Raw genomic sequence first — 27,390 nt, 5'->3', positions numbered from 1 at the left:
TACAGTTTGGTGTCAGAATTCCTTTCAAACATCTATGTAAAACTCTCTAACACTGGTTTTTAAAATGCTATTAATAATTACAAAAAAACACTTCTAGGATTTATAAGGTTTAAATTATATCCACCAAACAGTGCCCCGTGGAGCCTTCATAGCTACATCCTTCAATTCCTGGCATTGGCACACATCTCACAAAGGTTAAACTACAGTAGCAGGTGACACATACCTAGTGCTCACAGGAGGCAAGCACTCGATGAAGGACTGTTCCCAGACAAGGTAGATGCTGAGTCCACATGTGGCAGATGAGGAGCGTGAGGCTGGGAGAGGACCCTGACTCGGCCGAGGGCTTCAGAGACCGCTGGGTTCAGTCTCTGGCAGAAGAAAGGTCCAATGGGCCCTGGGTTCGGGTTCCCCCACTCCAGGGTGGGGACCTTCTCCTGCCCTGGGTCATCGGGATATTTATAGCATCATTCCTGGGCCACACACCACTACCAACTTAAAAACCAGCCTGCTCTACTGGTCAAACCCTTAATGAACACATCCCTAATGCCTGGCAGGGCCAGCCCAGATGATGTCACGGGCCAGACATTCCCCACTCCTGCTCTGCTCCCTGCAAACACTGCAGAGAGGAGGTTAGAGAGAAAACCTTTACCAGGTGCATCGTAACCCCTGGCATGTCCCGTATGCTCCATTGTAACAGCTGCTGAACTGCTGTGGGTTTGTATAGGTTGGTCAGGAAATGCTTTTATGTCAGCTAAAGTCATTGTATCTCTATGAGAAAATTACTCCAACACTTAGCTACTTAGTTTAGCATCTCCTTGCCCTGGGACTCCACATCAATGAAATGATATCAGTGCCCACAGTGAGGGAAGACAGGTTCTGGCCGGACTGGCTGCCACCAGTGCACCAGGCAAGGCGCTAGGGCAGCACCTCACCTCGCACCCCCACACACTTTTTAAAGCTGTAAGTGACCTGTAACACATAAGGAAGAGAAAATAGTGTAATGAACCCTTCCTACCTGTCATCCAGATTCTAGAATATCAAGATTCTGTTCCATTGTTTCTTTTCTGAAGATTTGTAAAGCAAATTGCACATGGTATGCCATTTCACCCTTACAAATCCAACACCCGGCTCTACAGAGCACAGGAGGAGGGCACCCTCCATCACACCGGATGCGCGTGCGGAACTCCGCAGTGGGCAGCTGCACTGAGCCGCCCCATCCGGCCGAAGGCCCCGGGGGGCCCAGCGCCCCTGCAGGCCAGGCGAGGGCGGAGGCCCTGCCACCCACCGGCCACAAAGCCCAGCACCAGGCTCGCCGCCGCCCGCTCGGAGCAGGCCTGCGACCCGGCCCCGTGGTCACTGTAGGAAGAGCCCCTGAGGGTGGGTGTGCGCCGTTCCCTGCAGGACGGACTGAGGGCGCACATGTGCTGAGCCCACCGCAGCCTCTGGGAGCTGTGGGCTGAGGAAAAGACCAGAAGGTAAGGAATCATTTAGGGAGAACTTACTCCCTTTTATATCACTGGTTCTACAGGAATCCTGAGTATAGATTAAACTGGTCTTAAATGAACTGGATCCCGCATCTTCCATAGAGGCTATCAGCTACAGAATCTTCCCTGCCCAAACCGAAGGAAAGGAATCTACTCGGAGATGAGGCGGCAGCATGCCCTGGTGGCTAAGATGTGGGCTTTGAAACTGACCCAATCTGAAGTCAATCCCGCTTGCAAAACCTGCTATGTGATCCTGACCGGGTGACTTAGGCACAGAGCTTGTTTTCTCGACAATAAAACCAGAATAATTCCATCCAGAACACAGAAACGCCGTTAGGATTGGAGGAGATAACTAATGTGATATCCCAACCACTGCAGGCAAACAAATGCCCAATGAGCGGCTGCTATAATTATTTGTTATTAACATTCTAAAATCCCAGGAACACGTGGAAGGATGAAAAAGATTTCACCTCATGAGCCTAGTCCTATGAATCGGTCAGAGAAACTGTGTGCAGAGAAAACCCAAGACCCAGCATCGGCACGACACGGCTGGCCCTGACTGTGCTGACCGAGGCTGACACTTCACCCCGGAGCGTGGGCCGAGCGGCGAATGGCACACACGTGCACCCAGTCACTCCGAGAACTCTGGCTGCCACGGCCACACACAGATCCCAACAACACGCTGACACGAAATTAAAATGTACATTAACTAAATGGTGCTTAAAGCATTAATGACTCGTTTTTCTTTAAGGAGGAAGTAAAATGATGACAATTCTCCACAGGGCAGCTCAGTGGCCTGCCCCTCAGCTGCACAGAATTCTCTCCTCTGGCCTCTGAGCACTACCTGAACGGAGGGAACAGAGAGCAGAGACTGTCAGAAACAGCATGCAATGTCGTTTAAGTTCCTGGAATTTTACATCGCGGAAGACATCACCTGAAATATAACAGCTAAGTGCCTTCTCCCCCGGTGCAGCTTGCTACAGTGCATCGATAGACACCAAGATTAACACGCGAAAGGAAACTGCCAGAAACTTGCCCTGCCCGGGCCAGCACCTGCACAGCACCCCCTGTGGAGGAGCTCCTGGGCCAGAGGGCTGGACTTGCCTCTCGCCCACACCGGTCGCTGTGTCTGAGCCTCAGCTGATGCACAGGTGACAAGAAGGCAACACTGTCTCTTTCTTGTGTTTTCCAAAGTTATAGAAATGGGCAAAAACCTACAAGACGTTACACAGATGTAACACCAAAACCAGATGAAGGGTAGAAAATGTATCATCTAACAAATCATACAAATATGGCATATACATGATGCCAAAAATCCAATCGTTACACACCAAATAATTGCCAGAATTGTGCCCATGTACACTTATCTCATTAATGTTACAAGCCTGTCCTGTTTAACCTGGTGCCAGGAACTGGGGTGAGCATTAGGCATACACAGAAAAACTTAAGAGATTGGGGGGCAAAAGCTACTTGCTTGACCTTCTCTCATAAATAGTGTATTTGTAAGCTTGCCCACAAGAATTTAAGTGGAATATGTCTGAGCGCACATCCACACCCATGTGATCGATGAGTGTGATCAATTAGTGACTCCTGCTGGGCACAGGACTGGGCAGGTGTGCGGGGAAGAGATCGAAGAACGTTTGCCACCCCTGATTTAAGCAAAGGGCTTGATGCTTTGTGTAGATGTCATGTGAACAAAAGCCTGTCCAACACATTAAAAGTTTATTCTACAGTGAATATGTATGTCCAGATAAATGTGTGCAGAATCCCATGAGGGGCTTAGAGAGAAGTGGAAATATCTGCAATATAAATGCAGATTACCTTCATCACAAAACTGGATCGCATTCTCATTCCTAGCCTAATTTCCTATATCATAAAACCTATATTCAATTTTATAAATAGCATACACCAAGAATCATAAATTTAGTTAATGTAGAAATTTAACAAATTTTTTAAATAAAAGTGAAAAAAGACTGTTTCAGAACAAGTATCTGAAAAAACAGAAAGGGTTCTTTCTTTGAAAATATGCTTTTTCCTCTGACTACTTCCTCGGGGACATAACTAGAGAAGAAATAAATTTCACAGCTAATATACATGAAGTAACATGTTTAACATTATCCAATAAATTTATATCTACCTATGCCATATCAATTTATCTCACACAAACTGTCACATCCAACAGAACTCATTAAACACTGTTATAGCTATGGAATTAAATGCAACTTTCTAATTGGAATTTAATCTCATAATAGTAGTTGGTGGATTTTCTTTTATAACTGACAAATGGAGTAACTCATTCATCTGTCTTACAGTTCCACCTAAAGACTTTAACGGTGAATTTGGCATGGGGATTGCTTAGCTGCACTGCTGTGTGTGTGTGTGTGTGTGTGTTGGGGGGCAGGGGGGGCTGGAGGTTCTCTGATCCCCAGAACTGCTGAGCATGGGCGGGAAAAGTAATATTGTAACGCCCCACCCCGTCACTATATGACTGTATATCCCATCACTTCCACGTAAATGTCACGTTAATTTCTATCTTTATCAAGCCACACAAGGTTTCCGCCCAGCCCCTGGCCAATTAACTTTGGGGAAATGTTTAGCCAATTACATTAGGGATTGGAAAGAAAGGCAAAATAAATGCCTCAAAAATGCTTCGGAGATAAAATGTAAGTTGACACTGCCTTCGCTCGCTGGAGCCCAAGTGATACAGTCTGATAGGCAGCTGCCACGGCTCATAACTGCTTATTAAATCTCGCCTCCCTCTATGGCCGGGTGAGGATCTGTATTTTTTACCAATATTAGGTTCGTTGTGTTATGAAGAGACCAAAATCCTTAAGATCACTCGCTCCAGCCTATAAAACATATTGTGTAGTTTATTAAATTGTTAAAATTACTTTTCAAAGTTAACATTTCAGGGGCTGGAAGTTGAAGCACAGGCAGTGGCTTGGGCCCTGCAGCTTCCAGCCCAGAACACGCAGGGGACCCGGTGCTTTCCTGCCCTGCGCCCGCCCCGCCCCACCGCTTCCTGGAAGCAGCACCCACCACCCACCCCAAAGCCAGTGACACAAAATCCACACTCTGTTGTTTTATAAAAAGGCAAAAACTGGCCCATTAGCAGGACGTGAGAACAATCATGTTCCCCGTCTTTACCTCCTCCTAGTAGGCAGATGCTAGAAATGTGATTATGACAGAGCAAAAGAGGAACTATGGGCAAATAAGAAAAAACAAGTGGTGACAGAACAATGTCACAGGACGCTTACACTCCTACGGCAGCAAGGGACACACTGACGGGACGCCGGCCCGAGAGCCGGCCGCGCAGCTCTCTGCAGGAGAGCGCTGCGCAAACCCAGATGGTTCCTGCCACGCTGACTCCCAGGCCAACTGCCCCTCGCTATGCGGCAGACTCGCCCTCCGCTCTCAGGCTCCGTGCTGCGCGGGGCAGGGACAGGGACAGGGACAGGGAGGCGCCAGGGACGCGTCAGCACCGGTACACGGGTGCCTGCCGAGTTCATCGTGTACGGGCACCATCGTCACCGCCGCCCACTGACCGACAGCTGCCCTCGCGCCAGCTGTGCACAGCTTCGACCGGGCCTTCCCTCCCCTGCGCCTGAGTGAGCTGGCGGGCTGCCCAGCTGCTGCCCACGCCTGTGGCCCTCTCCCAGGGGGGCACTCACCATGACATGTCTCACCCAGAATTGGAGTTCATTTCAAGCCTAAAACTCCAAATTATCAACTCTAACAATTAATTGGTGCTTCTCTTGGTTATTTGATAAACGGTAACATTCTAAAGGCCATGGGCCTGTGGGCACAGTGCGGACAAGGGGGCTTGGGCCCTGCAGCTTCCAGCCCAGAACACGCAGGGTACCCGGTGCTCATGGTCACAGGCACGCAGGCAGCCAGGCCCGGCGCTGTGGGGAGAACTGCTCCTTCCCAACCAGGAGGCGCTGAGAACAGGCAGGACAGAGCTCATGACTGCAGGGCGCTACTCCCTCCTGACAGTGCAGTTTAGCACATCTGGGAGATAGAAAGTGGATCCATGTTTATGCAAACTGGTATTCCACGGGGCCTACCAGCACATTTTATCAGTTCAAAGGGATAACATGTTCATTATAGTATTTCAGATTGATTTTTCAAATAGCAGGTCTTACCAATGAAATTAATGAATAAAATGAACCTAGTCGCCAAGAGATTCATTCATGTGGTTTTGTTAAATTTCATACATCAATTTTATGAGAGTGAGATTAAGTCAGACTCTCTCAATACTGAAGCCAGAGATGACAGGTAACCTCAAACCTGAGTTTGTTGCTATGTCAATGCCCTCAGAATTCCCACCACTTCTAAGAGCCTCCGTGTGTGAGACACGCGGGCTTGGTTCTCACTCTGCCTGGACTCCCACAGATAGACTGTTCCACGGCGCATGCTGTCTGCTCATGAGCCTAGACCCGTGGTCAGCAAACCATGGCTCGCAAGCCACATGCGGCTCTTTGGCCCCTTGAGTGTGGCTCTTCCACAAAATACCACGTGTGGGCGCGCACGTACAGTGAGATTGAAACTTTGTGGCCCATGCGCAGAAGTCGGTATTTTGTGGAAGAGCCGGTATTTTGTGGAAGAGCCACACTCAAGGGGCCAAAGAGCCGCATGTGGTTCGCGAGCCGCGGTTTGCCGACCACTGGTCTACTAGACCATTCACAAAGCCTGACGTCCGGGCAGCACTGGCTACCTCGGGAGAGCATCACAGACCAGGGAGCCGAATGACTTGCAGAACGACCCCAGACGATGGTCAGAGATCTAAAAGGTCTGAAGTCCCATGACTCCATCAGCCATTCCTCACTGTGGACCCCTTCCTTGTGTGGTACCGTCTACTGTTTGCGTTATTCCTGGACAATGAAAGAAAGGATACTATAAGGAAGACAAAAAAGACTCCTCCTTCTGGCTCTAGCTCAGAGAACTAAATGCAAAGGACAAGCCACGGGACCATCTCCCATCGAACATCAAGCCCACAGGCTCTCGGAGGACCATCTGGGAGGGGGAAGCTTGGCTAGATGCATCACTAGGTGCTTTTCTCTTCCTCTAAAATGAGAGGATTTTGTCAAAATGACCTCTAACTAAAACCTTTAAAAATCTGGCCCAAATAGCTGAATGCATAACTAAGTCGTAGAAGAAACACCAGAAGATTTACAAACTGCATGGGCTGTTTCTCAATCTCCACCACTGGGATAAGGGAGAAAGAATCGGTGCCTGAAGACAAAAAGAGCAACATCCAGTTCTGACCGAGCCCAGGGACTTTGTACCTCAAACTCTATGGGCTTCAGCTACCCCATTGGTAAAGTGGGGGTTAAACAGAAACTTCTAGGGCCTTGTTAGCCTCACAAATAGGACACTGGAACCTCACTGCTCGATTTCAAAAATAAAAACAAGACTAACAAGCCCCACGTCAGGTAGCTGATAGGTCTCCCAATTTCCAATATAGCGCTCTTTCAACTTCACTTCCCTCCGTTAATTCAAATCTGTCTCAAATACAACTCCACTAAGACAAAAAAAAAGGTTATGCAATGGTTCTTACCATTAAATGTCATTCAATACAAAGTTTGAAACCAAACAATTCCCCATGAAGTTGTCTTCATTCTACAACAAACATACCACTGAATGATGTCACAGTTTTTACCCGAAAGGCCTAGCCTCAACCAATTATTGCTGTGGTTAAAGCAAGTCATAACTGTTCATTTATTACTACATAGAAGCCATCGATTTCTGAGGAACATGACAGATGCGTTCAGATACAGACGGACACGCATGACAGAAGAAGACCATCGCATCCCTTTCTAACCTCCCCTCAAAATTACAGTGAGTACCTGACGAGGTACACCGTAATACCAAAAAAAATGCCCATGCGTCATTCTGAAACCCTCTGAGCATCCAAAGTCCCAACCTTCTAGCTCCCTCAAGAGCTTGGGATGGGACATTCTCAATGAACAAATAAAACTTAAATCCCCCCCAAAATTCCAGGTAAGGACATTAGAGCCTTATTTCATGGTGGGTCATCAAGCAATCCTCTCCCACCTGTGCATGTGCGGCTCACACTCAGTCCACCCTTCGGAGTACGGTTAAAAGAAACCAGCAAGCAAAACACACTCTCCTGTACCCCATTCTGTCTTTATAAACCCTGAGGCCACTGTAGGGCCGTCCAAAAAGAGTACAGTGGGAAATAATGACCGAGTTGGCCCCTCCTTTCAAACGAGACTCTCTCGTCCTCACTGCAAGTGTTCTCAGCAGCTTCTTGTACTGCATGGGACCCTCAGCGGACTTCCGCCCTGTGAATTCTCAGGCGCGTGATCATAGCTGTACACTCACCCGATCGGCCAGCAGGCATCACACCCACCCGTTCATGGTTGACAGCAAGTCAGAGAAGGGGTTGAAGCCCTCACCATCGCCCAAGTATTCTGTTTGGAAACTGGAATTGTCAGCAAAAGCTCCTGGGACACTGCAACACAAAAATATTTTTTACACTTAACTAAGATGTAACTTCTAAAACCACCACTTCCTTACTCTTGAAAACAGCGAGGCAGACATCGAATGTAGGGGTATGAAAACACCTTTCAAACGAGGGATGTCAGTATGAAGAGAAATGCTGTAAAACATGAGCCGGAAATGCTGTTTTGAAAGATGCATTTACCAATTACTTCAATACATACACTGAAAAGTGGTGGTTTGTTGCAGAATATTTTATAAAGTGTTTAGGTAACAATAAGCTGTTTTAATTCACATCTTACATGGAAAAATGTACTACCATTTCCTATTAATTAATTATGTTTTCTAAAGAATGAGAAAACATGAAAATATTAAATAATCATTTAAAGTTATTTTTAAATAATAACCAACACCAAAATTAGTAAAAGTACTAACCATAATCAACTTTTCCTTCAAAATAATTCTTAAAATGTTTGAAGACAAAAAGAGCAACATCCAATTCTGACCGAGCCCAGGGACTTTGTACCTCAAACTCTATGGGCTTCAGCTGCCCCACTGGTAAAATGGGGGTTAAACAGAAACTTCTAGGGCCTTGTTAGCCTCACAAATAGGACACTGGAACCTCACTGCTCGATTTCAAAAATAAAAACAAGACTAACAAGCCCCATGTCAGGTAGCTGACATAAGGATCAGACTCATAGAGGCATTTCCATCAAGACATGTGAAGTTCAGGCATCAAAGTGGAGAAGCCGAATTGTGGACCCAGTACTGTCACCAATCAATTGTGTGACCCCAAGAAAGCCATGGAACATCTCAGGCTTCCGGCTCTTCGTCCCAGGGCCAGGGCATCAGCTGGTGCTCCCCAGGTCCCTTCTGCCCTAGCTCTCTGTCACCATGGTAAAGCCTACTTATTCTGAATAGCCTATGCTATCAGCTTCCTTTGGCTTTAAACTTCCTGAATCAAAAGAAAATGTTTACCACAAATCACTCTTATGTTGATCTGCTTTCAACACCAAAGAAGGTTTGCACATGATAGAAGACTTCTCACTCTGGCACCAGCGCCCAAGCCCGGTGAGCTGGCGCCTGGGGGCTGGCAGCACCCCTGGGTCCCCGTGGAAGGCTTCCGTTGCTCTCCAGAGAGCAGCTCTAACTCCCCTGGAAAGCAGCCCCAATGTGTCACACAGGAGTGTTTTAGAACTTTTTAAAATACAGATCCCTAGGCCGTCCCCAGATCGTCTGGTTCAGTTGTTCTAAAGTGAGGACAGAGATTCTGCATTTCTACCAAACTAACAGAGAACGCGGACACCGCTGATGAAGGCCACAGCGTGATTCCAAAGGATAAAATGCCATATTCTCTAAGCCTCCAGAGGCCCCGAGACCAGGAGGCGTTTCCAAGGCTCAGAGAGGCTCTCCAAAACTACTCGGCCACACAGCAAAAACAAATGGGCCAAAATACAAACTCCTCTCTACGGCCTAGAGGCCCTGCATAATACGGTCACTTTCTATGTCTCTGATGCCACCACCAGCCACCCAATCACCAGCGCCGGCACAGAGGCATGCCTTCCATTTCGCGCAAGCCGAATGTCATCCGCCCCAGGGTGGGCACTGCTTTGCCGCCTGGGCGTTCCAGAAGCCTATTCCTCACCCAGCGGCCTCCTTCCTGTCCTCGGGTGTTAGGGGCAAAGGCCACTTCAGAAGGCAGCCTCGCCGTCCTGCTTGGGCTCGGTCCTCAGTGACTCCATGCAGCATCCGCTTTGCTTTCTCCAGAGCTCTTGTAATGATCTATTAACTTTTTTCTCCTTTATTCACTTGTCTTTCCCACTAAAATAGAAGCTCAAAAGATCAGGGGACCTCTGTTTTATTCATCACTGTCCTGCAGAACTTCACAGAAATGCCTCGCTCACAGCAAGACCTCGATAGAGATTTACTGAGTCAACACTGAATCAACAACTGAAAGAATTCTTCTGCATCCTATAAAAATATAACCACCGTGTATTCACTCGTAAATCATTATGAACTGGATTTTGTTTTACGTATTTCAGAAGAGTTCTTTCATTTAATTTTATTTTTACAACGAAGTCCTTAGAAGCTCTATATTGCAGATAAGAAAACTGAGGCAGAGAGTGTGTGGAACTTGCCCAGGACCACACAGCAGCAGGGCTGGACCACAGAACTCTCTCCCGGAGCTGCGGGCGCTTCCCCGGTCAGCACCCTCGGGCGCATGGCGCACGCTCAGCTGGACTAGACACCTCCCGCCTCGAGCTTGTGAGCGGGCTCTGGCTGCAGCCCTTGCCGAGGGTCACCTGCTGGGCTCAAGCCCCGCTGACCAGGCAGACACTGCAGCTGCGCACGCGGCCGGCATCGGGCAGGCCTGCAGGCAGGGCGACCGCATGTGGAAACCGGAGGCCGGGCTGCCTCAGCCCAGGGGCCACTACTCCACAGGCAGTCACTTCCACGTGGGAACAGGAGCCCATGCTTTCCAGAGCTTCCCATTCAGTAATCAGATTATTGTTCTGTGAAGTCTCTCAATTTTTCAAGGATAGGCGCTAATCTTTCAATAGCACAGTTTTTAAAAGGAAAGAGAAACCTGCTGTCCCTGCACCGAATGACGGGCCGCGCGCAGGTGCGTGTCCTGGTGCGCGGTTCATGGCGCGCGGCCGAGCTGGGCAGGGCGCGGAGGCCTCCAAGCGGGTTTTCCAGGGATTATCTGGAGCAAGTTTTAGGAGAAATGGAAGATGGGGTGGAAAAGGGCACTCCACAATATTAAATATATTATTCCACAGCTTGGGGTGGGGGAGGCAAGTCACCCCGAAGAACAGTGTGAGGAGGGGCCTGGAAGGAAAGGTGCGGGAGGGGGGAGCCTGGGAGGGAGGGCTGGGGCAGGGGCTGTGAAGGGCGTGGCTGATTGGCAGCTCAGGCAGACGCTGGAGAGGGGGCACCCCAACACGCTCACAGCACTGCCTGTGGGACTTCCTACTGGTAAATGTTAGTTGCCGGACACCCCCGGCAAAGGGCGGACTAGCGCTGTTTGTGGGGTGTTTTTGTTTTTGCTTGTTTTGTTGAGTCCAACAGATGCAGGGCTGAATTCCATCCCCACAAGCTCTATAACTCTAAACAAAACAATATACTAGTAAAACAACATGTATTATAATTTTTCACGTGTTTGTAGTATACACACTATAAAATGCAGTGTATGCATGTGTATAGACTATTTATATATTATCTATACACATAAAAAGCTAATATGCAAATAGACCAAAACAACCGGAACTGAACAACCAGTCACTATGACATGCACTGATCACCAGGGGGCATGCATGGAACATGGCAGGCGTCGACAGCAGGCAGCAGAGCACAGAACATGGTGGGCATCAGGCACAGTGGGATGGTGGAGCAGGTGAGCAGGGGCACCAGACCAAGGCAGGGCACTGGTCGCTGTCATCAGGGGACACCTCCAGTGGTCACTAAAAATTCTTTGCTCCCATGAGCCGTGGTCGCGCCCGGCGCTCTCACCTGCTGTCAGTGCCAGGCCCGCTCACACCCACAGCCGGCACCAGAGCCGCTGCTCACACCCGCTGCCGGCGCCCAGCGCCAACCCTGATCACTCAGTGCTGTCAGCAGATGTGAGCAGCAGCTACCGGCCCTGATCACCCCTCAGAGCTTCTCCACCTCCCCCTGCTCCTGAGGGGCGATCGTGGCCAGCAGCCACCTCTCGCACCGCTGCTGGCACCCAGCACTGGTCCCAATAGCTTGGCTCCATCAGCAGGTGCAAGTGGCATCTGCCGGCCTTAATCGCACCTGAGGGGGGATCGAGGCAGCAGCTGTCATTGGCACCCACGGATGGCGCCAACTGCTTTGCGCTGTCAGCGGGTACGAGCCGGGCTGGTGCCATCAGCACGTGGGAGCGGCGGCAGCAGGAGCAGGGCTGCCGGCAGACAGGGGAACTGGGGCCATGGTGGGAGGGGCCGTGTGGGGGCACGGAGGATGGGCCAAGGCCTGCCCCTGTGCCCACCATAGCCTTGCGGCCCACAGTTTCTTTCAAGGTGCACGAATTCATGCACTGGGACACTAGTAAAATATAAGCCCTATGGTTCAAACCAAATACTATATAAACTTTATGTGCTACAGTGTTTATATATATTTATAGTGTTGATAATATAAAATGCATACTATGTACATATGCATGTACTGTAATGCATACATATTCATAAATGTATGCTATAAATTGCAAGGTTTGTAACTCTAATAAAAAATCTGAGCTTTAGAAATGAAAAATACAGTAATTAAAAAATTTTTAAAACCACCAGAAAAGAAGATAGATGTCCAAGTAAATTAGCAAAAACACTGCTCAGAGGCGAAAACAGTGCTGGAATCACATACTTGGAGAAACTATCCTTCAAAAATGAGGGAGAAATAAAGATCTCTTCAGGCAAACAGAAGTTTACCACCGCTACAAGGACATTCAGGAAAATGTATCTCAGACCAAAATAAAATGATTTTAGAAAGAACGTTCCCAGATTTAAAAGGAAAGGGGAGCCAAAATAATGGGGAACTTGTGAGTAAATGAGAAGTAAATGCATTAAAATGATGTTCAGGCCTTAAAAAAGAAGTCTGGCAATGCCATCACTCCCCTCCTCACCCTCCACTGCCAACGCCATCACTCCCCTCCTCACCCTCCACTGGCAACGCCATCACTCCCCTCCTCACCCTCCACTGGCAACGCCATCACTCCCCTCCTCACCCTCCACTGGCAACGCCATCACTCCCCTCCTCACCCTCCACTGGCAACGTCATCACTCCCCTCCTCACCCTCCACTGGCAACGCCATCACTCCCCTCCTCACCCTCCACTGGCAACGCCATCACTCCCCTCCTCCCCCTCCACTGGCAACGCCATCACTCCCCTCCTCACCACTCCCACTGGCAACGCCATCACTCCCCTCCTCACCCTCCACTGGCAACGCCATCACTCCCCTCCTCACCCTCCACTGGCAACGCCATCACTCCCCTCCTCACCCTCCACTGGCAACGCCATCACTCCCCTCCTCACCACTCCCACTGGCAACGCCATCACTCCCCTCCTCACCCTCCACTGGCAACGCCATCACTCCCCTCCTCACCCTCCACTGGCAACGCCATCACTCCCCTCCTCACCCTCCACTGGCAACGCCATCACTCCCCTCCTCACCACTCCCACTGGCAACGCCATCACTCCCCTCCTCACCCTCCACTGGCAACGCCATCACTCCCCTCCTCACCCTCCACTGGCAACGCCATCACTCCCCTCCTCACCCTCCACTGGCAACGCCATCACTCCCCTCCTCACCACTCCCACTGGCAACGCCATCACTCCCCTCCTCACCACTCCCACTGGCAACGCCATCACTCCCCTCCTCACCCCTCCACTGGCAACGCCATCACTCCCCTCCTCACCCCTCCACTGGCAACGCCATCACTCCTCCCACCACTCCACTGGCAACGCCATCACTCCCCTCACCACTCCACTGGCAACGCCATCACTCCCCTCACCAATCCACTGGCAACGCCATCACTCCCCTCCTCACCCCTCCACTGGCAACGCCATCACTCCCCTCCTCACCCCTCCACTGGCAACGCCATCACTCCTCCCACCACTCCACTGGCAACGCCATCACTCCCCCCACCACTCCCACTGGCAACGCCATCACTCCCCTCCTCACCCTCCACTGGCAACGCCATCACTCCCCTCCTCACCACTCCCACTGGCAACGCCATCACTCCCCTCCTCACCCTCCACTGGCAACGCCAACACTCCCCCTCCTCACCCCTCCACTGGCAACGCCATCACTCCCCTCCTCACCCTCCACTGGCAACGCCATCACTCCCCTCCTCACCACTCCCACTGGCAACGCCATCACTCCCCTCCTCACCACTCCCACTGGCAACGCCATCACTCCCCCCACCACTCCCACTGGCAATGCCATCACTCCCCTCCTCACCACTCCCACTGGCAACGCCATCACTCCCCCCACCACTCCACTGGCAACGCCATCACTCCCCTCCTCACCCCTCCACTGGCAACGCCATCACTCCCCTCCTCACCCCTCCACTGGCAACGCCATCACTCCCCACCACCACTCCACTGGCACGCCATCACTCCCCACCACCACTCCACTGGCAACGCCATCACTCCCCTCACCACTCCCACTGGCAATGCCATCACTCCCCCCCACCGCTCCCACTGGCAACACCTTCACTCCCCCCACCACTCCCACTGTGGTGGCATTGCTCCCCAAGGCCACAGGTGGCAACCTGAGTGGCTGCTGACCCGCCTGAGATGCAGTTCCCTGCACAAGTCAGAGTCTGGATCGGGTCCGGGTGCTGCCTCCCCTGCAGATGCCCCAGGGGTTCTGCTGCAGGTGGGTCCTTGCCTCTGGTGGGGAGCTTAGGGCACTGCTCTTACCCACTGAGTCCAGGAACCAGGAGGGCCAGGCACTCACCTGGGAGGTCAGGCCTGCCCGCAGATCAGGCCTTTGCTCCTTCCACTCCGCTGGAGCCCCCACGAGCACTTGGGCCAGGGGATCAGCAGTGACCCCTCTCTACCTGAGCATCAGGAGCTGCCATAAATTAAAAGCCCATTAACGTATTTTACAGAAAAGCCTCAAAATGCCGGAACATTGATTATGCCATATTCAGTCTGTTTTCCTGGAGATGTGAAAAGCCAGTTACCATCTTGGGAGTCATTAGAAGAATGAAGTTTTCTCCTTTTCAGTTTACATATTTTAAATGCAGATATTCTCGAAGTGACTACTACAGAGGCTTGGAAAGTCCATGGCACGGCCTGGCCATGGAGAAAGAAGGCCGGGGATTGCAGAGCCTGCCTGCCTTGTTTTATAAAGGAGCCTGTGGTTACAAAACAGCTCCAGAAAAAAACAGGCAGAGGCAGCCACAAACAGCAGAGGTGTTTTGTTGTTTGTTCTCCCCAGTTTACTTTCCCTGAGGCAACCTTGCTCAGTACAGAGGTCTGCAGGGAGCTGCAAGGAGCAGCTGTGGCTCCCCGAGGCCAAGACCTAGCACTCAAGTGTTTCCCAAGGCTGCGGGGATCAGGGAAACAACAAAGCAGGCAGCATTTGCCTCTGTTTTTCAAAACAGTCTCCGGAAGTCGGGCCTGCCAGGGAGAACCTGCCCCAGGGCCCACTGTGATCCATCATTCCCTTTCTTTGAAGTGTGCCTGCCTGTCTTCTAAAAGGAAGGTGGGAGGTTTCCCTCTTGGACACCATGCTGGTCACTGGCACCTCCAGGCCAGCAGTGGCCATCTCAGCAAACAGGCATCGCTGCTGAGCCTCCAGCACAGGTGCTGAGGACTGCTGCTCAGTCACAGGCCAGAGCCCCCATAGGCCCCGCCCCTTGGTCTGACTCATAGGTCCAGGGTGGGGCCTAAGACTCTCTAGCAAGTTCCCAGATGACCAGGTGCTATAGAGGGGCACCAGCTCTGAGGACCACGGGCTTCCCAGCCATCCTGAGGTCTGGGAGCTCAGTCCCACCTTGGCCTCCATGGGTGACTGTGTGGCAGTCTCTTGCCCAAACGAATTCACAGAACAAAACGCACTGAATGGTTTTCCATTTGCTTCTCCAAGTCCCACTGTCCCACCCCACTCTACGCACTGAAAGGCTGCAGGCTGGCCGAGCCCCCTGAGTGGTCACAGCCCCTGCAGCCGGCCATCCCCATACAGCTGTTCTCTCTAGGGTCCAGTAGCCATCACCTGCCCTTCCCGGGTCCTCTCGGGCCTAGAAGAGATGCCGGGAGCCGGTCCATCCTTGCTGTTTCAAGGGACCTGGCATATATGGCATACTGTTCTTAATATGTTTGCTCACCTTGTTGGCACTATGTGTTTTAACCAAGGTCACCTCTCTGAGAAAGGTTGTTTCCCCAGGTAGGGATTTTCCCCTCAAGTTAGGGAGGGTATAAAACCCTTTAACTAAGTGCCAGGCGGGTAATTAATCACTTTAACTACGAACAATCATGCTTAAGCTACATAATCTTTACTCCCTGGAATGGAGATAAGAAACGCCCTAACCTTTGGAATAGAGATTGATAGGATTGGAATCAACTGGTATAAATACAGATGTAACAAGACAACAGAACCTAGACAGAACCTAGACACAGAACCTACACAGAACCTAGAGACAGAAGAACTTCGCTGGAGAGAACATGGCAAAAGATCCTGGACAGAAACTGGCCACAGAACCTAGAGACAGAACCTAGCGAGAGAACATGGCAAAAGATCCTGGACAGAAACTGGCCACAGAACCTAGAGACAGAACCTAGCGAGAGAACCTGGCTGAAGAACCTAGAGACAGAACCTGGCTACAGAACCTGGATAGAACATGGCAAGAGAACCTGACTAGAACCTGGTGACTGAACCTGGCTGGAGAACCTGGACAGAACCTGGCTGGAGAACCTAGCGAGGGAACATGGCTACAGAACCTGGCTGGAGAACCTGGAGAACCTGGCTGGAGAACCTAGCAAGAGAACATGGACACAGAACCTGGCTGGAGATCCTAACCAGAACTTCGCTGGAGATCCTGACCAGAACTTGGCTAGAGATCCTGGCTAGGCTGCTGATCAACTGAACACTGTCTCTGTGTCATTCCTTCTTCGCCGACTCCGTCTATACCTTTGGGCACCCCTGGACCTGCTGGGGTTGGACCCCAGCAAAGAGAGAAGGCCACCCGTTTCCTGCAGGAACCCTGACACAAAACTCAAACTCAATGTGTGGTTCACCGGATTCTCCTTGGTTTTAAAATGTGAAATCTGCCACTTTATACACCCACATACTGGTAATATGTACGTGTGTGTGCATACCCAGGTAGACCTACATATACGTACATGTGATGTACACATATATACCTTTATAGAGTTTTTAACGCAGCTGCACCAGGTTGGCCTGGAGACCTGGGAGCCCGTGGCAAGGCCATGCCACGTGCTGGGCACCAATGCTCCCTCCCGTCCGCGTGCCACAGAAGGAGTGCGCCCGCTCCGTCTTGTCGGTTACACAACCTGCTAACAAGGAGCATTTGTGTGGGCTTGGATCCTCTAGTTTACTAACGGAGTCTCCTTTGTTGCAAATGGCACCAAAATAGCAAGGGAACAGAGGTGGGCGGAGTGAGCTGCTGCCACAGCACACGGGCGAGCAAAGGTGTGCTGTCGCTCACAAATAAAGCACCCTCGGCCTCCATCAGTGAGGCTCGGAAAAGAAGAACAAATGGTAGTTGTTTTTTAAAAATAATAACAACCTCAAATGTCCCCTAAATAAGCATCTGTTTGAACAGCTAAATTCTAAAGTTCTAATAGAAATGTCAACTGGGTTTTACCAGAGTCACTAACTACGCCAACATTCATGGCTTCGGAGAACCTACGTGACTTCCCTCAGCTGCCTGGGACTAACCACTGTCCCTCCTACTCACCTGTCAGTAGTAAGATTCCTTTCAGCTCCCCAGAGGACGCTGGGGCTCGGGCAAGAGCAGGGGTTTGAGTACGCCCATTAATCAGAACACCTGGCTCCCAAGTTCACTGAAGCTCAACCAGAAACCCTGTTTATTGCTTTTTCACTAAAAATCTTAACATTTCATTAAAAACTTCAAGGCTGGTCCCCTCTATCTGCCTGCCCCCAGTAAACAGCCCAGCTTGTGCCTGAACCTGCCATCAGAGTGAGTGACCGTAGCCCCTTCCAGGGCCCGTGGGCTGCACGGCCTCCTGCTGCCTGGGCACCGCTCTGGGCGCAGGCAGCCCACCCCCCCCTCCCCTGGCTCCACTGCTCACTCCTCCCACTGCCCCATCACTGACCTCATGAGAAACCTAGACTTTCCTTTTTCTCTAAAGGTGACCTTTCACCTATTCCAGAGCCGTCTGCTGCACATCCCTGGACTTCAGGCAAAGACAGACAGGAACTGCCTCTCCTTAATTCCTTCTTAGAGTCACGGTATTGCTCCACCAACAGCCCCCTTGCCTGGCACCTTCCCCCAAGGATAAGACCCCTGTCCCTCCCCACTGTGATTCTTCACCCTTCAAACCCCTCCTGGGATGACCACATGTGAGACCCCTGCTGCCCACCCCCACCACGCGGCCTTGGCCTCCTCTACAGCGTCTCCGCACGTGGACACCTGGCTCCCAACTTGGGCTGGATCCTCAGTGAGGCCACTTGTATTGCCCTCAGCAGCCACGAAGAAGGCCTTCCAACAGCCTGGCCAAGCCTTACCAGGCCCAGCACTCAACAACCCGTGGCTGCTGAGCGCGTAAATACACGCTCGCTTGTCTTAATTCCTGACCCGAGAGCCGCCCAGTCCGCCTGAAGCACAGTGCCGTGCCGTGGCTGAGCCCGGCTGTGAAACAGGCGCCCGTGTCCACCCCTCCCCACCCCGCCCCGCAGCTTTCCAGCGGCACATGGGCAGGTTCCTCGGCCCCAGGAAACTGGGGTGTTTGCCCAAACACGCACGGGCTCCTCCAGTGCTAATTAACAGCTGCCACTCCGACGCTTGAGGACATGCCCAAAACACGGGTCTCCCCATCCTTTACGGTGTGTCCACCTCTAAGACTTTGGATTCCAAAGTTCATAACAACCTCCCGTCCGGCCACCTCTCTCGGGCATGTCTCCCGAGCTTGCTCCTGGGCGGCACCGGCACAGCGCCCGGCTCTCAGGTCGCCTCCCCTCCGCCAAGCACACGACCATCACCCCACTGCTGAACGCCCTCCTCCCTTCTATATCATCCGAGTCTCTCCATGACACCAGCACCCCGAAACCCCGTGCCATTCAGTATGCCCCTGTCTTTTCTACCAACTTCCTGCCGGAGCTATCTGACTCCTTCACCAGCGCGAGCTGGGTGAGGAAGGCGGGAGTGACTCCTGGGCTGTGCCCCGCGTGTCCACACCCTGGGGCTTGGGACACTGAGGTCGCTGTGTGTGATATCACCTGGCTTTCAGGGAGGCAGGAAGACGCCCCATAAGCCTGCTTGGCACCCAACCGAGGACAAGTTGCCTTTAAGAATCATGGGAGTTCCAGGCTCAATTTCACAAACACCCACACATGGCTCAGTTCAATGGCACAAAATGCACACCTTCCATTCCCACTGGCCCAGGCCGGGCGAGGGGAGTGGGCTGCCAAGGCAGGCAGGGCGGCCCTGTCCCCTGTCCCCGGGCCGGGCGAGGGGAGTGGGCTGCCAAGGCAGGCAGGGCGGCCCTGTCCCCTGTCCCCGGCCCTGGGGGAAGTCAAGTGCGAGGGCCCCTGGCTCTTTCGGAGGCTTTCGTGGTAAACATGTTTACTTGCTTTTCATTGCTGGGCTTATCACGGTCAAGTATTTTGTTTTGAGCCTTGCTCTATAAACATATTTACTTTGAGAGGAGAGATTTTTTTATAGCTAGCACGCTTTTTTTTCACACTTTTAAATTCAAAACATCTTTCACACCCTGGTAACGGGTCACGGTGGAAGCAAATCCCATTGTCCCATCTCACTCTGGAGGGCATCGCTCTCTACCTGTTCGGGGGGCCTGGCTGGACGGTGGGTGAGGCTCTCTCCGGGCGGGACAAGAATGACACTCTACGCCAGCGGTTCTCAACCTGTGGGTCGCGACCCTTTGGGGGTCAAACGACCCTTTCACAGGGGTCGCCTAAGACCATCGGAAAACGCATATATAATTGCATACTGTTTTTGTGATGAATCACTATGCTTTCATTATGTTCAATTTGTAACAATGAAATTGGGGGTCAGCACAACATGAGGAGCCGTATTAAAGGGTCGCGGCCTTAGGAAGGTTGAGAACCACTGCTCTATGCGGTTGTTACTGCAGGAGAGGAGGGACCCCAAGCCGCAGCTGCCCCAGAGGGTGTCCTGCTGTGGGTGGGATCCGCATCTTCTGTGAAAAGTGAGGGCTGTGTAACCAGCATACATGCTGATGGGGGAACAAAACCACCTCTCGTCCAGGGAGGGCACAGCCAGGCGGCACTGACTGCTGCTCCTGCGCCTGTGCTGTGGGGACTTGGGCTGGAGAAGGGAGATGAGAAGAGGGAAGGGCGTAGAGAAGGTGGGGCAAAGAAAATCTTCAGAGAACCAACTGCCCAAAGCAGGATCTGGGGGGGCGCTGCGGGGTTGGGGGATGGGAGTGGGGGGGCGCTGGGGGTGGGGGGCGCTGGGGGTGGGGGGGTGCTGGGAGCAGCGGTGCCCACAGCTCCTCTGCCCCATGGTGCGTCAGCCCCCCACAGTGTGTGAGAGGAGACAATGAGGAAGGGTGGTGGGGCTGATGGTGACCAGCCCACGGGGCCGCTGGTGCCTGCACTGGTGGGGGGCGGGTGGGGGGGGGGGAAGAGCTGGGTGCCCCCGGGGCCTGTAGGGCATTTCCGAGCCGCAGTGGTCCGTGTCCCCTGAAGAGGGGCTTCGCCTGCGTCAGAGGCCCTGGGCCCTGGGTTGGGGAAAGGTGGGCTCCCCTGACGGCAGGCAGGAGGGGAACCCAAGCCGGGGGCTCCACCTGGGCGGGCAGGGCTGGTGGCCTGGAAGCCTCTGCAGGGGCCGCCTCCCGCTGGCCCTCCTCCCACCGGGGCTGGGGGGGGGGGGAGATGGGGGGGGGCAGAGGAACTGCGGGCACCGCTGCCCCGTCCCAGCCACACACATGGCGGGAACACGGGGCCGGGCATGACGGGTGGGGAGCCCCGGGGGCCATGGGAGCGGCGGGTCTGCACCGAACCCCTGGGAGAACTCCCATAAAAGAGGGAGACGGGCCTCCACGCCCTGCAGCCGGGCGATGCCCTGGAAGCCGCCCCGGGTGCCACGGGCCCCGTCCTACGGTGAGGGGGAGGCCGACACCCGAGGCCCTGCACCCTCGCCTCGGGGACGGCAACAGGCACGGGGACCTGAAAGCCGAGACCCCTCCATGCACCAACCATGACCTGACGCTCGGCCCAGAAAGGCCCCCAGGAGGCACCCCACAAGGCCTCAGGCCCCGCGTCCGCAGGATCCCCAGCCGCCGCCCCCAGGCTACAGCCCTGGGCTTCCCTTCAGCTGCCAAGTCCAGGGAAGGAGGGGTGCTAAGAGCCAGCGCCAGGCAGCGAGCTGGGCCCTGCACCCCCAGAGGAAGGAGAGGCCTGCAGGCCGCAAGGACACCCTCACGCGGCCGTTCCTCACACTGGCGCCCTCTCCTGCTGCCCTCTCTGCACTGGTGCCCTCTCTTGCTGCCCTCTCTGCACTGGTGCCCTCTCTTGCTGCCCTCTCTGCACTGGCGCCCTCTCCTGCTGCCCTCTCTGCACTGGCGCCCTCTCCTGCTGCCCTCTCTGCACTGGCGCCCTCTCCTGCTGCCCTCTCTGCACTGGCGCCCTCTCTTGCTGCCCTCTCTGCACTGGTGCCCTCTCTGCACTGGCGCCCTCTCTGCACTGGTGCCCTCTCCTGTTGCCCTCTCTGCACTGGCGCCCTCTCCTGCTGCCCTCTCTGCACTGGTGCCCTCTCCTGCTGCCCTCTCTGCACTGGCGCCCTCTCCTGCTGCCCTCTCTGCACTGGTGCCCTCTCTTGCTGCCCTCTCTGCACTGGCGCTCTCTCCAGCTACCCTCTCTGCACTGGCGCTCTCTCCTGCTGCCCTCTCTGCACTGGCGCGCTCTCTGCACTGGTGCTGTCTGAACTGGCGCCCTCTCCTGTTGCCCTGTCTGCCACAGCCCAGCCTTCCCGGTCCAGCAAGCCAGACCCCCTGCCCTGCACACCCCGTCCCACCTCCTCCTCCAGGACCGGGCAGGGCTGAGCATCAGCGCTGCCAGAGGCCCCTAACGGTGAATGCGGACAAATCGCATAACTTGGCTGAACCTCTATTCTGTGCGTATAAAATGGGGTTAACGAGAGTCCCAAGGCCCCACCTCGCTGCTGCTGGGAAGACGAGTCTCGGCTGACAGCACTGCACACACCCAGGCTCAGCCAGGGCTGCACACCCGGCTCTGCCTCGCCTGCTCCAACACATGGCTGAGTGTGTCAGTGCCGGCTGTCCCTTCCCCTCCGCTGAGAGCCGCCTAGCCCTCTGCCCCGGCGCCCTCTCCTCCGGCGCCCTCTGCCCCGGCGCCCTCTGCCCGGCGCCCTCTGCCCCGGCGCCCTCTGCCCCGGCGCCCTCTCCTCCGGCGCCCTCTGCCCCGGCGCCCTCTGCCCCGGCGCCCTCTGCCCCGGCGCCCTCTGCCCGGCGCCCTCTGCCCCGGCGCCCTCTGCCCCGGCGCCCTCTGCCCGGCGCCCTCTGCCCCGGCGCCCTCTGCCCCGGCGCCCTCTCCTCCGGCGCCCTCTGCCCCGGCGCCCTCTGCCCCGGCGCCCTCTGCCCCGGCGCCCTCTGCCCCGGCGCCCTCTCCTCCGGCGCCCTCTGCCCCGGCGCCCTCTCCTCCGGCGCCCTCTGCCCCGGCGCCCTCTGCCCGGCGCCCTCTGCCCCGGCGCCCTCTGCCCGGCGCCCTCTGCCCGGCGCCCTCTGCCCCGGCGCCCTCTGCCCGGCGCCCTCTGCCCCGGCGCCCTCTGCCCGGCGCCGTCTGCCCGGCGCCCTCTGCCCCGGCGCCCGCTGCCCCGGCGCCCTCTCCTCCGGCGCCCTCTGCCCCGGCGCCCTCTGCCCGGCGCCGTCTGCCCGGCGCCCTCTGCCCCGGCGCCCTCTGCCCCGGCGCCCTCTGCCCCGGCGCCCTCTGCCCCGGCGCCCTCTCCTCCGGCGCCCTCTGCCCCGGCGCCCTCTCCTCCGGCGCCCTCTGCCCCGGCGCCCTCTCCTCCGGCGCCCTCTGCCCCGGCGCCCTCTCCTCCGGCGCCCTCTGCCCCAGAGCCCTCTGCGCCAGCGCCCTCTGCCCCGGTGCCCTCTGCCCCAGCGCCCTCTCCTCCGGCGCCCTCTGCCCCGGCGCCCTCTGCCCCTGCGCCCTCTGCCCCAGCGCCCTCTCCTCCAGCGCCCTCTGCCCCGGCGCCCTCTGCCCCTGCGCCCTCTGCCCCAGCGCCCTCTGCCCCAGAGCCCTCTGCGCTAGCTGCCTCTGCGCCAGTCGCCCGCAGAGCGTCCTATGCCCCCCGTTTCTTTCGTGCCCACCAACCTAATGCTACAAGTTCCACCAATGCAAAGGCACGCGCCTGAGGGCCGGCGCCTCGGAGGGTGTCGGCACTGCCTCACAGCCCTGAAACAGGCATCCTTAGGGAAACTTCAGCTACAAGGTCGCAAAGAAACCCCTCAGGGCACTGTGTAAGGTATACAAAACCCGGAAAGATAAACGCCCAGTACAAACTAAGCCCGTTATGACTCACACTGACGAGGAGGTACTATGCAGCTGTTAAAAAGGGCTGTAAAAACTAACATGGACACAGAAGAAACCCTGATTCCAACAGCATATATGCACACCCAATGTCTGCTGCCTGATATGTTGCTAAGTAATGAAGATGTGTCACAAACATTGATTCTTTTTACACTTCTGACGTATATTTACTGCATGCCTCTGCTACAAAGAGCACATTATATACCCTGGGCCACTGCAAACTCAATGAAGTAAGCTTTATTTATTTATTGTCCCCATTTTGAAGACAGAACATGAACACAGAGAGAAATTAAATAACTTGTCCAAAGTCACGTAGTTAGTAAGGGAAAGCTGGATTCAAACCCAAGCTTTATTCCAAAGTGCTCACTCCTCTGGGGGTGGGACTATAGATACATTTTATTTATTTCCGGCTTGGTTTGTTTTTTTGTTTTTTTACTTTTACTCATAAATAAGTTGTGTAATAAGGGAAAAGGAGACTTTTTTCAGTTTTAAAAACCCAGATGGCAGCCAGCCTTTCCCTCTTGCCCTTCCCTGTGACGATGCAGGTGCCGGGCCAGCACTGCCCGGGGCGAGGGGTCCCGCGGGGTGGCTCCCGCCGTGGAGCTGCTCGGCCCCGGCGCGGGGCTCACACTGGGAACGCTTGGTGACACGGCGATCATACGACATCACGACTCTCCAGCCGCTACGGAGCCTCTCCCTGGAAAAGGGACTACAGCAGGTGGAAGGTAGTGGTCCCAGCATCTTCTCACGGAGCATGACGCAGGCCCAGCACCCAGCCGTGGCCTCGCCTGGGCCGGCCAGCACCGCCCAGGACAGGCCACAGCCGGAGGTCCCACGGGGCCACTGAAGCTCCCTGCGCAGTCCCTCAATTACAGGATAGAGGTAGAACAGCTCCGACCGCCAGGGCTATGGCGCCCAGCCCACTGTGTGTGTCCGTGAACATGAACGCAACCCTCGCCGGTGGATCTGATGAATCCTTGTGGATTTCTCCCCGGGAAGGATTTGCCCTCGTGGTCCACAGTGAAGCACCGTAGGGATAAACGTTTAGTTGGCCCAGGCCTCTGGTACACTCTGATTCGCTCCTGCACTCATCTGCCCAGGCTGCCACGCAACGCACAGGTCAGGTGTTAACAGCTAAGACACCTAGAAGTGTTGCGACCGAGGCAGGTGCAGGGTGGCCGCTCTCCTTGGAGGCCCCTCCCTCTCCTGGGCTGGTGGAGGCTGCTTCTGCCCTGCCCTCCCGGTCTCCCCTTGCTGCCTGCCTGCGCCTCCTCTTCTCCGGACATCTCTCACACTGGATTAGGACCCACCCTAACCAGCTAGTTTTAAGTTAATTACCCCCTTAAGAAACCTATTCCTAAATAGTCACATTCTGAGGGACTAAGGAGTGAGGACTTCAACATACAAGATGTGGCAGGGGACAAGGTGGAGCCCAGAGCGGCCCCGCGTCCATGCCCGAGAGTGCGGGGTAGATCTCACATCGAAAATCGGATGGCCCTGGGCCTCGGCGACCTGAGCAGGTTCAGTCTCTGTGGAAGATGCGGGCAGCCAGGCACAGCCAGCGGGCTGGGCTTCCTCCTGGACATCCTGGGTCCCGCCCAGGTCACCAGCCTTCCCGGGGCCCCATCTACTCAGCAGGCCAACCCCTACCTCCCGAAAGGCTCAGCAAACCTCTGGCCAGTGGCTCAGCACACCAGCTACTGCTCACGTGTTTGTCAAAAGGCAGGATGGACAGTGTTCATTCCTGGCATAAGCTCCCCAATCTGGGCTTGTGAAATAAACATGAACCACAGTTAAAGGGCCATTTTTTAAAAAACAGTAGATACTTCATTAAAACAACTTTTTATAAAAACACATAAACTGGAGTTTCTTGAACCACAGTACATAATTTGCGAAGTGCAAATATCTAAGATGCGTGTGCTAAATGTAAAGAAACACCCATTATGTAAGGCAGCGGAATGTACTGCCACTCTGTACATCGTTACAGTATTTCAGCGGAGCCTCACAATATTTGGCAGCGTTTCCCCTTTGGTGATAATAAAAGGCTTTTCTTTCCATTAAATATCTAAATTAAGTCAAACAGCGTATGTTAAATAAGCCCCTCAATCCTTTTGTCTGATGTACTCTAACCGCCCGCCCCCGCAGAGCCCAGGAACCCTGCTGGCTGGCCAGGCTGTGAAAATAAGCTTCAAATGACCAAATGCAACTACAACTTTCAAAGTAGGAACCAGACCAGACACAACAAACCACAGAGCAGTCGCCTCACTTGTCATAATTCAAGTGTGTGGAATTCAACTGTAAAAGCGTTCACAGTGTTAACTTCCCTCGCTGGGGCATTCCATACGAAATGTCAGATTTTGAAAAGCTGCTGATAAGCCTCTCTGATTACAAGACTACAACTTGTAGCATTAACCAAAAAATATTTATCCCCACACCCATAAACCTTGTCTGTGCCATCCAACCCTAAACAGCTCAGGGAAGCACCAATGTTTTTAAATACCAGCTTATAAAAGCACATAATCTAAACTACTCGGGGCCTTGTAGTAACATCCGGTTTCTTTTCAAAATTTTTTTATTTAATTTCCATTTCTACATTATTCCCCACTTTGATCACTTACAGGAATCTTTTGAACAACAATTTTATCATGGTTCAATGACTCAAAAATATAATTCTTACAGATTTTTAAAAGATAAACTTGACTGAATAAATATATACGTGTGTAGATTTCAAACCATGCATGTGTATCTAAATATACATCATGCATGAAAATGTAAGAATCCAATTAGTACATCTTTTCTGGAAACTAAATTAATCTTAAGGAAACTGGCCTAAGCCTCAGGATGGAATTGGTGGAAGTGCCAGGAAGGACAACAATGAGAGCTGTCCTCAGGGCAGCATGACTGTGGCCCAGAGCAGTGCTCGCCGACACTCGGGCTCCGAGGGAGTCTGCTCCTCACAGCCCTGCGCCAGCAGGAAGGGGTCTCTCAGTGCGAGGCTATGGCTCAGAGATGTTAGTAAGCTGTGCATGAGCACACAGCGATCAATGGAGGAGCCAGGATTTGAATCTAGTTCAAACTGTACTATATTGCCTCCCAGTGGTGCTTTAGAGACAGGATATAGGGCCTAAGGGTGGGGTCACCTCCCTGGCCTCTAAATGACCTCTAATTTTGGCTACAGACAGGCAGCTCAGTCTGGCCATCTCAGGAGAAGACCCAGCAGCAGTCAAGCAATCACTAAGCCAAGACAGCCACACTCCGTCTCTCCTGGAGGCAGGAGGGGAAAATCCCTACGGAAACGAATCCCTAACCTTCTGCAACCCTTACTTACTGCTTGCTACCCCAGCATCGCCGAATCTCCTGCGGAGTGCAGGCCACCGTGGAGGGACACCCCGGGACAGGTCTCTAAGTGAGGGCGCCAGGAGAAGTCTCCTGCTTTCTAGAATGCAACCCCATCTCCGGGTGACGGGAGATGGGAAATGAATGCAAGAAGCAGAAGTGCCGCATTCCCCTCTTTCTGAGCAAACACTTCTCCAACAGGAGCTGCTCTGCCCAGCGGAGAAGGGAAAGGGACAGGGAGTCAGCCGACTGGGGCTGCTCCCACTGGCCCATGTGCAGGCGCCCAGTCTGCTCCTCTCACGGGGGAAGGTGAGAACGGCTCTTCCACGTCTGCATGGACCCCAGGCTTCCCGCGACTCTGAGGTCTTCCTTGCCGTGCATGCAGCCAGCACCACAGCCCTGCAGGCCTCAAGAGCAAACAGCTCACCCCAGGTTGGCATCCCCTTAAAGAGCTGAACGCAGTGTCTCCTTAACCGGGAGCACCCAGGACTACCCAGCAGAGGGTCCCTGCATGACCAGTAGGCCGGCCTTAGGCCACAGGAGAACCAGCTGCCCTGCTAGCAGCTGCGGGGCAGGTCCACGCCCCCAAGCTTCCAGAGCAGCCCAGGCCTCTTTCCTCAGCTCCAGGCTTGGGCCCCTATCTGCCTCCATGAAATGTCTTCCGGACTCCACACACCCAGACCTCGATCTACCCTGAAGCAGGCTCCACACAGCCGTCCGTCACGACCCATGGCAACCACATCTGTCCAGCACACCCAGGCAAACCACCTCTGAGTGAATCACGACTCGTTTTTCCATTAGGAAATCCCATGGAACCTGCCTGCAGAAAAGATCTAAAATCTC

At 53.9% G+C, this 27,390-nt stretch overlaps 1 protein-coding gene across 16 annotated transcripts in view; it reads right to left on the bottom strand.

Moving 5' to 3' along the window:
- FOXP1 (forkhead box P1) overlaps positions 1-27,390 on the bottom strand; it is a 569,896-nt gene that overhangs the window by 473,084 nt on the left and 69,422 nt on the right. For all 16 annotated transcript variants that reach the window (XR_004971439.1, XM_036331568.1, XM_036331569.1 and 13 more), the window contains one exon: positions 7,833-7,962. The gene's annotated coding sequence lies outside the window, so the exon portion shown is untranslated. The remainder of the gene's footprint in view (positions 1-7,832; positions 7,963-27,390) is intronic.

Source organism: Myotis myotis, unplaced genomic scaffold, assembly GCF_014108235.1.
Source record: "Myotis myotis isolate mMyoMyo1 unplaced genomic scaffold, mMyoMyo1.p scaffold_m19_p_13, whole genome shotgun sequence".
NCBI lineage: Eukaryota > Metazoa > Chordata > Mammalia > Chiroptera > Vespertilionidae > Myotis > Myotis myotis.
Note: the sequence above shows the minus strand (reverse complement) of the source record. Positions and strands in the feature narration are given on the sequence as shown.